General features: G+C 49.7%; 1 protein-coding gene across 2 annotated transcripts in view; it reads right to left on the reverse strand.

Annotated features, from left to right (window-relative positions):
* The window catches only part of PTP4A3 (protein tyrosine phosphatase 4A3), a 42,115-nt gene extending 32,221 nt beyond the window's left edge, over positions 1-9,894 (reverse strand). The window contains exon 1 of one of the 2 annotated variants that reach the window (XM_041479342.1): positions 9,807-9,894. The gene's annotated coding sequence lies outside the window, so the exon portion shown is untranslated. The remainder of the gene's footprint in view (positions 1-9,806) is intronic. The other variant, XM_041479343.1, reaches the window with a different exon arrangement.
* Positions 9,895-11,418: the final 1,524 nt, after the last annotated feature.

Below are 11,418 nucleotides of genomic sequence, written 5' to 3' on the forward strand. Positions count from 1 at the left end.
GTGAAAACAATGAGGTGCAGAAGGCAAAACTAAAATGCTACTTGCAGTAATGGCAGTGATAACAGCTCCATCTAAAACTGCAGCAGGAGGAAATCGACACCCCCTAAATCTGACCTATGCAAGCCTAAATTTAAAAGAGATACATCTACATGGAGGATTTTCTCTTGTCCTCTTCAGTCACTGCATTTCCAGCTTTGACAAATAAACATCCAGTCCTCAAACCTCAGGCTCTTTATTGCTTGTGGTTCCTTCCCCTTTGTTTCTAAGAAATTAATAACAGGAGGAGAAGGTTACAAAACACACGCTGACCTCTCCTTTAAATACAGTGAGAAATCAAATAAATAGGGAGAGAGGAACAGAAAATGCCCAGCTGTACCCACTCTGAGCGCTGGAGGCTGTGGATGCTGATTTAGGCAGCGAGAAAACGCGATGCACAAAGCAAATCCAGAGATGAGCGCAGGGTGTGATGCACTCCTGTGCTGGAGCTGCAGCTGTGAAGGAGCCCACAGGCTGCTCAGAAAAGATTCAGGAGGGGAAGTTAATGCCCAACATGATGTGCTAAACAACCATGGCCTGCAGGAGAGGAGCTGGAGTTAAAAAATCACTTAATGTGGAAAGATGTGGAGTCTGCTGGTTTCCTCCTGGTATCTGCTCCTGCTGCTCAGTGCCCCATGAGCATTACTCTCCCTGGCAGTGGAGATGAGCGTTAGTGGGAATTGTGTTATACCAGCCCAGCAGCTTCAATGGAAACTGGGAGATGAGAATAATCCTGCTAATAACCGCAGAGGCCGGCTCCTCCTTGATGATGCCAATTTACGCGTGGTTTAACGAGGGCACAGAATGATGGAAGGACACTGCAGGGGAGTATGAAATCCTGCCTCAAATGGACACATGCTGGTGCAGTTTAGATTGGAGACAAGGAAAAAAGAAAAAAAAGGTTGTTAACTAAAGGGAAACTTGGAGAAAATAAGGAGCTGGTGAGTGATGCAACCTGGAGCATCCTTCCTTCCTTCCATCAAAGGTACAAGTTCTACCTGCCAAGGTGAAGGCAGAGGTCTAAATTGGGATGGATAAGGCAGCATCTCAGCATCACCAGAAATAAGCACACAGATCCCAAAGAAAGCACATAAAAGGCAAAGAAAACCCATGGCAAAGGTGCAGCAGTGAAAAGTATGGTGAAAAAATTATCATCCTCAGGGGAAAGCAAACACCTTGCAGCTGTTCCCACACAATCCTGCATAGGCCTACAGCTCCAAAAGGGACCAGTGGTAAGGAGCCACGTGTGTATTTTGACCAGATGAACTTTCACATTTTAAATCCACTTCAGCCTTTGAGCAAAGTGCCTGGCACAGCTGTGCATGGGAAATGTCTGCTCCACAGGGCTGAGATTAGCAAGGCCAGGAACACGAGCCCTGGCACTACCAGAAAGAGTGGGAAAGGTGCTACCGAAGGATGAACCAGGGGAAAAAAAAAAAGCTCATCTTCTGCCAAAACAGCATTTGCATTGCAAAAGAGAAGTGTGTTAATGAAATTAGATAATGGTTTCAAATCAGAGAGCCTTTGTCAGCAGAGAGGATGGTTGGGGCTGTCCTTCTGCAGGCTGGGACCATCCCCAGCGAGCATGTCGAGAAGCAGCATGGTGGATTTTCCTTTTCAATGGGTGAGCTGCAAATCAAGTTGCTGGGGCTGTCTTCACTGCAGGAATGAGGAAGCCTTACACCCTTCCCAGCCATGCTCCACCAGGAGCTCGGGGTTATTTAGGTTGGCAGACCCACGACACTTGGCAAAGCCTGCCAGAGGATAAATACCAGAGCAGGGAAAGGAGCCATCCAAGCTAAAAGCCAGTGTGGGTACAAGAAGAACAAGGCCAAATGGGTACGAGTCATCCACAAATAAATTTAAGCTGGAAATGAGAGCAGTTTGTATCCGTGTGAGCAGCAAGGCTCTGGCAACAGCTTTCCCAGAGGACTTGCCAGGGTCAAACAGCTCATTAGTTTTAAGAAGGAAGCTGGCAGGGGGTTTCTGTCATGGCTGCTTGTAACACCAGGGGGGGAACCAGCCAAAAATTGGCGGTGGCCCTGGGGCTGCCTTCAGCAGGACATGGGTCTGCAGCCACAGCCCACATCCCACCTGTGCTGGTGGGATACCAAGGGATGCAAGCGCATCCGCTCGCTCTCAGAGAGAGGGAAGCTACATGGGGAGGAAAATAAAAATACACAGCTCCGTTTTTCCAGCTGACAGGAGCTTAAACACCGGCTGGGAATTGGGCTCAGGGCCCTGTGTGAAATTCAGCTTGGCTTGTCTTGAGACAGCAGCTCTACTCCCCGAGCACCCTAGGAGCATTTTGGTAATAGCAGGGGGAATCAGACCTACTTGTCAAGCGTGTTGCTATTTGTGCAAATGCTCTGTACCAGAGGGAAGCTTGAAGAACAAGTCCCCTTTTTATAGCGCGTTGGATGCTGGCAGTGAGCCTGCAAATTAGAAGGAATTCAGAGAAGAGCAACAACAACAACAACAAAAAAGCCTAAGGGGCTGGAGGGATTAGTTTGGGAGGAGAAAAAAAAAAAAAAAAAAGGAGCTAAGTGTGTGGTCCAGTGGATGTGACTTTGGGTTGGGACAGCACTGAGTTGTACCCAGTGCTGTCCCATCCACAGCAAATCTCCCTGTGCCATGTACAGGTTTCCCTACCTGTCCTTAAGAGGCAAGATGTGTTTTCTGCCACCTCAAGAGACAGCTCTGTCATGCCCACACAGAAAAAAAAATATTTAAAAACTATATATATGAAAGAAATTTCAGTAAGAAGCTGCCAGAGTAAAGGTCAGCCCATGAACAAAATCAGTTTGAAATGGAAGCAACTTAGACATGGCAATGAAGGGTGGGTGGGGAAGAAGCCCCTGCTGCAATGTTTTTTTTAGGGTGGTTATACCCCTAATCAGCTCAGCTCACCCCCAAACCTGCTGAACTGCTCAGAGAAGTGCAACATCCCCAACTGGATGTAGTCTTGCTATCAGCATCCTTATTTTTTGGGGCACTGAGAGGGGCAGGAGTGACCTGGATCATGGGTTTAATCATCAGCCTTCAGCTTGGCTGCACTTGCACTGGTGCCAGGGCCCTGGAGAGGGGACTTGGGCAAGAGCCCAGAACTATCTCTGCAGGGAAAAGCTTGGCTGTCCCCAGCTCAGGGTACTCAGCCTCATGGGGACATTCCTGTGACCAAAAAGTTGCACCAGTCTGGATGCAGCAACACATCACCCTGGGGAGCACCAGCACAGGGACATCCAGAGCCTTTCAGGGATGAGACCAACCTTCCAGTTTGTTGACCAAGCCTCCCCCTTTTAGTGTCTGTCACACAAGCATGGATGAAGCTGTAATTTGCCATGACACGATGTAGGAGAGGAGGGGACACAGAGGATGAGACAAGCCTTCCCTTAAATGCCCCCTAACGCCACCTTAAAAAATAATGAACTGGGGGCAGCGGAGGTTACTGGTTTGGTATGAGAATTTTCATGAGCATGAGAAAAAGTAAGACCACATTGCTCCGAAGTTTTTTTTGGTTTTTTTTTTTTTTTTCAAGCTTCAGGGGCTCTGGGAGAGGAAAGCTTGCTGCAAAGTTTGTTTTCTGTTGTGCCCACGTTACCAAGCAGAGCCGGCTATGGAATGTGCGGCCAGGGGGCACCCGGCAGTGCTGCACCCCTGGGTAAGGCTGGTGGCCAGGTAGGATGGCACAGTGAGGGTCACTGAGCCCTGGGCATTGCCTCCAGCCCAGGACATTGCCCAGCCACCCATCTTCCCAGTTTAGCACAACTTTGCTTCCAGCAGTGCCCCATTTCCAACAGTTGTGCTGCACATGCAGCTAAAAAATAAACATCATATAGACATCAAAAAAAGTGTTTTTTAGATGTTGGGATAATCAGGGCAATTGCCCTGGCGCCTCTCCCCGGCGTGCCAGGGTGCAGTGCGGTAGCCGGCAGCTCCCAAACCCTTCTCCGGAAAAGTTCAAACCCTCAAATACTTGGAATTGCTCTTTGAGGGAATTTATTTTAAAGCCGCTTTAACGGCAGCTGGGAATTACCAGGGAGGCACTTTGCTCTGCTATTTCCCAGCTGCTGACCCCGTTTGCATGAAGGGGGCCCTGGGCAGCCGCCCAGCTGGGATGCTTGGGGACATGTACCGAGCCAGCACTGCCTGGAGTTGCACCCAAAATTCCCCTTGTCCCAGCTCACAGCAAAAGCACAGAAAGGGGCTCTTGTGCATGGCAGCAGTGAGAAAAATTAACTCCCACATCCAGCAGTGAGGGTGTGAGCTGTGATGTGGTAGGGTCATCTTCTTAGACCCTGTTCCCATGAGGGCTGAAAATTGCACCCAACCATGTTGCTTCCTCCTCAGAGCAAAAGCAGAACTGGGAGGCTGCAAGCCTTCCAAAAACTAAATCAACATCCCAACAATTTGGTGGCATGTTGTTTTTTAAGCAGCATTTTACTTAAAAAGAAAAGGGTTACTGAGCAAAATCAGTGACAGCAAGTCAGCAGCTAAATGTTATCAGGACTGCGAGGTTGGTCCTGATGGAAGGTTGGAAAACGCCACCACCAGAGCTGTGGTTGTTCCTCCTGCAAACCTTCCATGTCCCCATTTCCCTGAGAGTGTTATGGAGCCCGTCTCCCCTCCACACCTACATAGGGACACCATGGCCACCCTGACTGACTCAAGCCCTAGGGATGAGCTGGGAGCCTTGGAATAGGTGCAGGTGGCTGGGTTGGGTCTGGTGGCAGACAGAAACAACTCCAAACCCAATAGCTGCCAGATGTGAACTCACCTGAAGCCACCAAGTCATTGAAGTGAAGGGGCCCCCAAAGCCACAGGCAAGGGTTGGCCTGATAGGCATCAGCCCCCTGCAGCACTCGTGGCTTTCTTCTCCCTGCTGTTACGCTTGAAAAACATTTGTGGAAAAACACAGCAGAATGAAGGGGGTTTGAGTGGCAAGCTGGAGAAGGAGCTGGGGGAAGAAAACAACTTGGCAAGGAAGGAGGAGCTGAAGGACACAAGTGTTCCCATTTTGGTTCACAACTCCCTAGGGTACTGCTTGGAGCGTTTATTGACCAACTCGCCTGCCCTCGATGAGCTGGCCTTGCAAACTGTGGCAGGAGGGAGGCTATTCCTGGTCAAGGCATGTATAACAGCAACACTTTCTTAACTCTATAATCAACTGGTGACACACAAAACACACAGTCAAGGACTTTCCTGGAGAGGGCTCTGGCTCTGCAGTTACTGCACCTGCAGCATCACCAGAAAAAGCCATCAGGTGCTCTCATGAAATGCTTCAGTGGTCCCCCAAAAAGGGAAAATAAAAGAGCTTAAGTGCAGCCAGGCAGACACATTCTGCTTAAAAAAATCAAGTTGCACCCTTGACTCCAACAATGCAGCAGATAAAGAAGACTGAGTTGCCTCTCCCAGTATTAGAAGGAAAATAATCATTGTCATGATAAAAAAAAAAGAGATGCAGCCAGGTCAGGTTCATTAAGGGTGAAAGGCAATGGTTTGTCTCCAGACCCAGCTGTTCTCCCCAGCATTGATATGATCTTCCCAGCACAAGTCTGCGCAGGAACTCGTCATCCCCCTGCTCCTTGCAACACGATAGCACAGCACATCGCCCCCAGCTCCCAAGTTAAACATCTTATTAACTGCAGTGACGTAAAAGAGGAAATCTCCGAGAAGTATCACAGAGATGAGAGGGAACACATTTACCATCAATAGGCAATGACACTGCTGCAGAGAGATCTGCACATAAAGCAGCACCCAGCTCCTCCTTCCCCTCCCTCCTCTAATCACTCCATGTCATGGGAAACTAAACCTGACATCCAAACAGCCCCGATACGAGACACTCGCTGTAAAAATATTTTTAAGATTGAAAAACAACAAAAAAACTTGCCTTCCAGGAAACCATTTGGATACAAACCCTGCGCAGCTGCAGCCACCCTCCGTGTCGTGTTCATCCCTCCTGCTTCGGCTTAGAAAACAGGCAGGGTGGGGAAGGGGAAAGGAAATAAAAAAAAAAAATCGGGGAAAAGAAGAAGGGATATTGCAGCTGATGAGCTGCGAGAGGCTGTTGGCAAAGTGGTCCAGCAATCATCTGAAATTCAGACGTCACGTGTGGGTTCTGTCTGCAGCTCCCGCGCAGCCCAGGCTCAGCACTTCGCCCAAGTGCACACGCAGCAATTCCCCGTGCTGAGCTCTCCCGCCCCACTCCCACATGCTTCCCAGCCCGTGCCCCATCCCAACCGTACCCAGCAGGTTTAGCACAGCAAGGTGACCCAGCTGCTCTGGCCACAAAGGTGGATTTCTGCCATGCAAGCGCAGGGCACGCTGAAAAGCATCACTAAGCTGCAAAACCACCCTCCCTTACAGCTTCTCCACCTAAATCCCAGCCCTGCAGGCAGTGCTGTCTTCTCTACCAGGATGTGCCAGTGGCCATCACCCCACTACATCATCTGGGGCTGGTGGGGGGTCCCACTGGCCTGGAGGAGTGCCCAGAACATGCTGTACCTGCTCCCGAGGCCAGCCTGTCCCTGGGCAACCCTGGGCATGTCCAAAAGCAGCCCTTGAGCTCCCTGAGCTGCTGTGCTTGCATCAGAGAGCAGTGGGTGAGCCCAGACACCTCTGGGGTGAGGTGGTAGCCAGCTTCTTTCTTTCTTTTTCTTCCCTTTAATTTTCATCTGGGACATTGTTTTAGAGCCAAGGGATGCTTCAGGCTCCATCCTGCACTGCCCCACAATGCAGCAGCTCCTGGGAACTCACCAGGACCAAGCAATCACCAAAGGTCCCTCTGCAGAAGGTCATGATGTGGCTGCAGAAATTCAGCCCCACCATCCCATCACCAAAAATCTTCAGGACAACTAAAATTATTTTTTTTTCTCTGCTTGCACCGATTCTTCACACAAATTAGCAAGAGGAATCAGGAGACTGAATGTTCCACACCGCCTCGGCTTCATCGCCAGGCTGGAGATGCATCGCATGGCACTAAAGTCAGGCAGATACAGTGTGACTAAAAAAAGAGCATGGTTGCTTTTTTTTTTCTTTTAAAGCCGGATTGCCTTTCACGGTGGCTGTATTTATAGGTAGAGCTGTTGAAATTTTAAGGGCTCCTTGCCACAGGAATCCGGTCGTGTCTCGTGTTCGCAAAGTGGCGTAACTTGGCAAAAATGAACATTTAATAGGCCAGTGGGTGCTGTTTCCCTTCCTTAATTTTGGGTTAAATCAGAAAGGGAAAAGGACAAGATATAAAATTAGCCACGCACGCTGATGCCATGTGCCACAGTCTGTATTTTCCAGATTAGGAGCGTAACGAACATGGGACTTCACACCCTCCCCTAGACCGGCACTTTCCTTTTCTGTCAATGACCAAAAAAACCCATCTTTCGCGGGTGTTTATTTTTGCTTTTGGTTTGGCTATCCGTGGCACACACAAAGCCTCCTCCGCACTTTGTTTTATGGTTGAAAAACCCTGTCAGGGTTCAGCTGCAGAGTGGTAAAACTCGCTCTCCCCGTCCAAAGCTGCCCGGGAACGCCACCCGCCAACACGTCGCAGCACACGATGCCCAGAAACCACACAGTCTCAGCCCAAAAGTTGGCAGTTTTCTTACACAACAGCATGCTACGCTGCTAAACCCCTTTTTTATTTTAATTTATGCTATAAAAGCGTGTTACACCCTGTTCAAAGACGCTACCACCCCACTGAGCACGTCTGGATGCTAAACTTTGATTCCCTATGACAATGTGTGTCTATTTAAGACAAAACCCAAACCATAATTAAAGTTATTGATAGGAGACGATGTTTACTGTTTGCTATTTTAACATCAAGTGCTGTTGGATTTCAAGACACTGATTTCCATGGCTTGCAGGGGATGATGAAGCTGGAAACATGCCCTGATGTTGGGGTTTTTGATGTCTCTCTGGGCACTTCTGCTGTCAAATCAAAGAAATTCACTTAACAGGCCAATCCCAGTGGATGCTTCTCACCCAGGATCGCCTTGACTGGAAGCTGAGTGATTTTTGAGCCATCAAAGCACACATAAAAATAAAATAGCTGTAACAAAAGCTTTTTGTTTTTGCAAGCAGCCATCTCTCTAAGCAGAGCCAACAGGGCGATGGCTCATGGCACACACCTTCGACACAAGTTAACCAAAGTTAAAGTTTTAATATTCCCAAAAGGAACAAATTTCAGGTTGGAGCACTTACCAATCAGTAAAAGTCGCTTCACTTGCCCAACTGGGAAATTTGGTGGCATCTGAGACTCCCAGAAAGTGGCTGTGTCAGGGACCATGCTGCATCAGCCCCTGCCAGCCGGGCAGTTAACTCTGAAGCCAAGTGACAACACACTGTTAAGTCCCTGGATGTACCTAAATATTGGTGTAGAACATTATTGAGCCCTCAAGGCCCTCAGCTTTAAATCCACCTGCAGCATTTTTAATGTAAGCTATTAGCAATAATATGATAAAAAAATCAGTGATCCTTGTAACAGTGGAATTTTAATCCAGCTCACAACCTGGTAGGGAGATTCATGACATTTTGTATACAAACAAGCCACTAGCCCCATTTATCCACTTTTTTTCCACTGCTGCCAATAAATATACAACTTCATTAAGGCTCAGTTTTCTTGCTGATCCTCCTTTGGCCAGAAGGATGCACATAAACCCAACCCAACAGCTCCAGACACTCGGTTGCCCTGCCTACATTGCAGTTCCTTTGAGCAGAAAGATGAAGCTGTAACCAAATGAACTGGAGAAATTGGCAGCAGCGCAAACTTGACAGATTCCAGCTAATTGCTTGGATTAGTAATTCCAGTGGCATGCAAAAATCCACTTTACCTACGGCAGAGAAAGGCATGACATGGAGTATCCTCCTGCTATGTGACCTGCCTGCCCAGGGAAGGGGAACTACTGGCATTCCCAAGCCCCCACGCCATACCAAGGCCAGGAATGACTTGTTAGCCTAAGGAGACATGCTCAAATATGGAATCACTGAATCATCCAGGTCGGAAAAGACCTCCAAGATCACCAAGTGCAACCATCAACGCACAACCACCACCATGTCACCAAGTGCCATAGCCACACGTTTTCTGAACACCTCCGGGGATGGTGATTCCACCACTTCCCGGGGCAGCCTGCTCTAAACACGACCCAGGAGAGGCCACCCCTGCCGCGGCTACCGATGCAGGGCAGCCCCATTCGTTTGACGGGGAGGGAAACATCCTTAGGGATGGCGAGGCCGGACAGCCTGGAGGAACACGGCGCTTTCCCCCCTGGGCCCCTTGTGACACCGATCGCTGCGTCCGGCCCCGGACGGGAGTGGAGAGGCCCCGTGGAGCTCTGGAGGTGCCCACGCCGCATCCCACCCACGGAGCGCGGCGGGATGGGCTCTGCCGGGATGCTCCGTGTCCGCACACGGGGTGGGGGACTGCGGCACCGCGCGTGGGCTCCCAGCGGGGAGGAAGCAGCGTGCGTGACCCCCGCACACCGGGGGTGTAGCTCCCCTTCCTTCATTCTGGCTTCAATCTCACGGTGCCGTAGCCTCGCTGGGGGCCGGGGGGGCACACATGCTGCCCCCCCACCACAGCCCCGGGATGGCTGCAGCGGAGCCATCACCCCGCTCCGGGGGTTCATCGCACGGCGCAGCCCCCTCCGCACGCCGCGGTGGCCCCGCAGCCGGCGGCGCACGGACCCCTCCCGCCCGCATTGTTGAGCGGGCGGACCCACGTGCGGCCACCGCCGCCGCTTCCCCTCGCCCGCCCGTCTCCGCGCCCGCGCACTGACCTGCCCGCCGGCTCCGCTCGGCTCCTCTGGGCTGCGCTCGCCCCGCGCCCGGCTCCGCTCGCCGCCCGGCCGGCCCCGCTCGCCGCCCTGGAGAGGGACTTTGGAAAAAGGGCTGGAGTGACAGGAGAAGCAAAAATTGCCTTAAACTGCAGAGGACAGGTTTAGATGGGATATTAGGAAAAAACTCTTCCCTGTAAGAGTGGTGAGGCACTAGCATAGGTTGCCCAAAGAAGGTGTGGATGCTCCATCCCTGGAAGTGTTGAAAACCAGGCTGGATGGGGCTTGGAGCAGCCTGGGATAGTGGAAGGTGTCCCAGCCCATGGCAGGGGTTGGAACTGGATGACCTTTGAGGTTGCTTCCAATGCAAAATATTCTGTGATTCTATGATTCTGTGATTCTAAGAAGAGGAAAATGAAGATGATAAGGAGGAAGAAGAAGAGGAAAAAGAAGGAAGAAAATGGTGATGACAAGGAGGAAGAGGAGGAAAAGAAGAAATAAGAAGGAAAAGGAGGAAGAAGAAGAAGAAGAAGAGGAAAGAAGAAGATAAATATAAAAAAAGAACAAACACACACACACAAAAAAATAATAAAAAAAAAAAACAACAAAAAAAAACCAAAAAAAAAAACCAAAGAAAAATGTTGCAGTTGCTGCATTTGGTTGGGTATTTTTGGTCAAATCTTTTCTTATTAGAGCAGCATTTCCCTTCCACGGGGATTCCCAGGCATGATGGGGAACTGCGCTTGGCTCTGAGGGAATACGTTTGTTTTTCTGCATCCTTTATTGTTTGTAAAAACAACAGACCCGCCTTTCTCTCAGGCACAGCAAATGTCAGGAATCTGTTTTTTATTTAGTGGAGAACCTGAGAGCGGTGGTTGGCAAAGCCGTTCTTTTGCTTCCCATCTGAAATGTCACATGGCAAATTGTAGCGCTCGAGCACAACCTCAGCTTGACAGCTCTGGCAGAAGAAAAAGGGCCAACAGCATGATGCTCCACCACATTCCCTCAGAAGTGCTGTCAAACCCAGCTTGATCCCTCTTGCATGGGTGAGGCTGAAGGGTTGCTGTGCCTGGTAGTGTTGCTTCTTGGCCGGGGGTGTAAATTCATGCCAGTTTGGCTGATGCTCTTGGGCACCACAGAATCAGAGAATATCCTGCCTAGGGGAGCTTTTGTCCACTTTGAGCTGGAGGGGAAATGGAGGCATTAAAAACTGATGGGCAATGCAACGGGGGAACACCTTCATCTCTCCTGGCAAGCCTGAATCCATCTTCAGTCAAGCCTCTGCTTTGCTTCTTTGTATTTTAGAAAAACAAGCAAAGAGAAATGTTTCCACAATCAGGTCACAGCCTTAAGAGGATCAAGTAGACTTCATGTTAGCTGTAATTTCTGAATTTGAATGGATTTTCAGCACAAATATCGACAATCTCCTGTGCACGTGAGCATCCTTGAGCATGTTTTTCAGCCTAATGCACTGAAAAGCAATGTGGAAGGATTGTAACCTCTGCACAGATGCTAATCTCAGCAGGCTGTGTTTGCCTTAGTGTTAGTGGAAAGCTTGGCTATATTTTAATGTGTTCTTGTCAAAGTGCTTGTATTACAGCTGGGACACTTTCCT

Source organism: Pyrgilauda ruficollis, unplaced genomic scaffold (genome assembly GCF_017590135.1).
Source record: "Pyrgilauda ruficollis isolate IOZ18807 unplaced genomic scaffold, ASM1759013v1 scaffold48, whole genome shotgun sequence".
Classification (NCBI taxonomy): domain Eukaryota; kingdom Metazoa; phylum Chordata; class Aves; order Passeriformes; family Passeridae; genus Pyrgilauda; species Pyrgilauda ruficollis.